Source organism: Gymnoscopelus microlampas (genome assembly GCF_963454915.1).
Source record: "Gymnoscopelus microlampas genome assembly, chromosome: 20".
In the NCBI taxonomy this organism is placed as follows: Eukaryota; Metazoa; Chordata; class Actinopteri; order Myctophiformes; family Myctophidae; genus Gymnoscopelus; species Gymnoscopelus microlampas.
The window spans coordinates 16,453,415-16,456,798 of NC_139957.1; positions in this window are offsets into that span (position 1 = coordinate 16,453,415).

The window sequence follows — 3,384 nt, forward strand, 5'->3', positions numbered from 1 at the left end:
CAGCAATAGATATTCCACAAACAGAAATGACAGTGTGGACAAAAGACCAGACATTCATTTATCTTCCCCAATATGACCCTGATGCAAATGAGGTAAATGAAAGCAAGCAATCAATTCCCTAATTGGGTTTGTGCTAGTTTAACTTGTTATGGGGGCCTCTGTCTAGATTAAAGGGAAGGTCAATTTCTCATTGTGACAATTACTGTAGACGTTTACAATACCACAAAGGAGTCCAGTTGGCCTAGGGAAGGCATCTGCAATGAATCAGATGATTCCCACTGTGCTAGGCGCACATAAGGACATTTTATTTGTTTAATTTTTTTATGGCATTTCCTATGGATTCATGTAGGAAGGCACAGAGGAGGGAATGTCACACAAGCCTGGAAACCAGACGAATGTGTCATTGCAAAAAGAAAATTGCCCTCAGCAGATTTGGTCTGGCACCACTCAGTTGTGATTGGATTTACTCCCTCCGAAGTAGTGAGGGACCAATCAGGTCCCAGTATGCAAATATGGGGCGGGTTTATCAACCGAGGCATTTTTTTTGTATCCGTCCCTTGGAAATGCAGGTTCTAGACCAATATCTTCGCAGTGATATTAGTCTGGCCATGCCAGGCTAATGTCACACAGCACAGGTCCCAGTACAGTATTCTCACGACTGACGTTTACTCAGCAGTCTTAATGACTCACCAAAACATCCCACATGAAAACATTAGTAGTAGACATCCTCATTCTGATCTCAACACACACATGCAGACAGAACTTGGAGGCAGTGGGGATGGGGTGTCTAGAGAGGACACATCCGCCATTTGAAAAAGTAACATCTTTTCATCATCATCTTCAAACAATTATAGTCATGAGGTAGTTAAAATTGTGGTTTTGAAATTGTATAAGCACTAAGAAACCAAAACAGAGCGGAAAGCAGTGACCTTCGATTGGTACACAGAATAGCTTTGTAAGTCTGGCTGTGTTTTCAGCAAAGTCACTCCCCACCCACACTGTTGGGAAATCCCAGTGGGACTATCATTTCATTTACTGGGGCAGTTCATTGACAGTCATTAACTTTTTTATTTTTACTTTCCCTCTTTGTTATACCATTTTTATTAGGGTTTTCAAAAGAAAAACAATTGACAACATAAGAGTATAACAAAGAAGTATAAAATATTCTATTCAAAGTTTTGATTAAGTCTTTTTTTATTCTTTGTGGATAAATAAGGTATGTGATAAACAAATAACCCTGAGCAATGCTACATTGTTACCAGTTGGATAACCTGCCCAGATGATAATGTAATATCACTGTGTCCTTTGGTGATTTATGCTTTGGAAATTAAAAAAGAAATGTTGTCTGAAAACTAGACACACAAAAGTGAATAAATTGACATAGGAGTGTATATCAGTGATACAAATGGCTATTCAGCTCTGTTGTGGAGGTTAATAGGGTCAGGGACAGTTTGAGTTAATCAGTATCTAAAAGGAAATTGAGGAAATATCTCAGAGGAGGACACACTTTCTAGTACTGCACTCTTACAAGACTCATTAGTCCTGAGCGTTAAGGCTAAGGTAGTGTTGACACTGACACAGCAACACTTTTTTTCCCTGTTGAAAATGTGTTTTTGGGAGGTTTGCACAATGAAAAAGAAACTAAGCCTTGAGTGAATGGACTCCTTAACAGGCGACGTCACACTGATAACCAGTACGCACGCGCAGGCCGGCACCAAATGAAACCTATTCTGTCATGTCTCGCTAGGACGCGCCTCACTAGCCAACACATACTGTAAGAGGAGGTTGAATGTATTGAAACCAGCGCACCCTGAAACAATATGTTGGGAATTGATTGCATGAAACAATCACCTGTGCGTCCAGTCTCAATGTTGGTAACCAAATAATTGGTCTATTAATGTTATTTTTAACTCATGTGTGGGTCTAGTCTGGTTAAAGTACACTAGCCTAGCTTACACAGCCTTTTTGTGTAACAACACAATGACACAAAATGTATTGTTTTGTTCTATGTCACAGTAAGAAACATAGATGGTGTATTGTCCTCACACTAGACACACTGAAACTGTTATTTATAGTCATCCTGATTTTTTTTACTTTTGATTGGACTTTCATGCAATACCTACCTCTTGTCAACCAGTAGTGGCCCTACCCAACCACAGGTTGTATATTTCTCAGCAGAAGAGCGGGTAGACCAATTACTACAACTGCAGTTGTGATAGTTATAGGCCTAGAAACATACTCTACAGATTGGTCAAAATAACATCTTATTCACAAAGAACATTGATTGCAGATTTAACCACTGAAGCCCTATATAAATAATCATATGACAAATAGCCGATCAACAAGCTCACAAGGTATTGTGATGTGACACATTGTGAGCTTAAAGGTCTAATTTAGCAATTTTTGAAATGTAATGTTTGTATCATATTATTTTATTATTAGTTATTATTATTATTTTTCCATCTATAATGACAAGCCCAAAATCTGGATGCCAGGGCGAAAGTGGTTAACCAAGTCAATACAGTCCAGTCATTTGTTAAAATGTTCATGATCTGGCATTGCAAGTCATCCCCTTTCTCTCGCCACTGAGCTGTGAAACAGAGCAAAAATGCATAGCCATCATATTTTAAAAGAGACTTTAAGAGTTGAAGCAAACAGCAGCTGAGCGTCTCTGTGGAGGTTACCGAGTTCAACAGTTCTGAGGCAGCACTTGAGCGTTCAGTGTCTTGCTGCTGGTGTATGAGTCAGCTAATCCCCATGTCACTTCAATATTTGATTTACTAGTAGGTAGCAACCACATAATTAGAATAAAAATCCTATTAACTGTCCCAGTGGTAAGAAAACTATGCATTCATTTACTCAAGAAAAAAAGTGCACTCTGGAGCTAATTGTGCTGGATAGTCATCAACAAATTAAGCTTAGGCCTATGTGTGGTGAATGATTTTTCACCAAGATTACTTATTCACTATTAGTGGGTGGGTGATGGCTAAATCAGTTTAGAAGACACAAAACACATAGCCTTTTAACAGGACAGAGTTTATCTTTCCCAGTGTTTGTCTTAACTTAAGCAGCGGGTGTGGCTTTCTCCTAGCGCATAAATTGACAGGAGGTTGATTCCAACAAGCGGTTTGTGAACCCTAACCTCTTATCGGCCTTATCTCAAATGGGTTTTCTAACAAGACAAAAGCCAAGAGCACCAATAAGATTGAATATAGGGTTCCTTTTTTTCCATTCCACATTAATGTACCAACTGCAAGCCTCAGTGGAGTGCTAGGGGTTCAACCAGAGTTCATGTTATTAGTGTTACACAGCCCTTTCATGCTCTCCAATCACAGACAGATCAGAAGGGCTTTGTAAGGTATGCTATCACCAGCCAATTAAAGC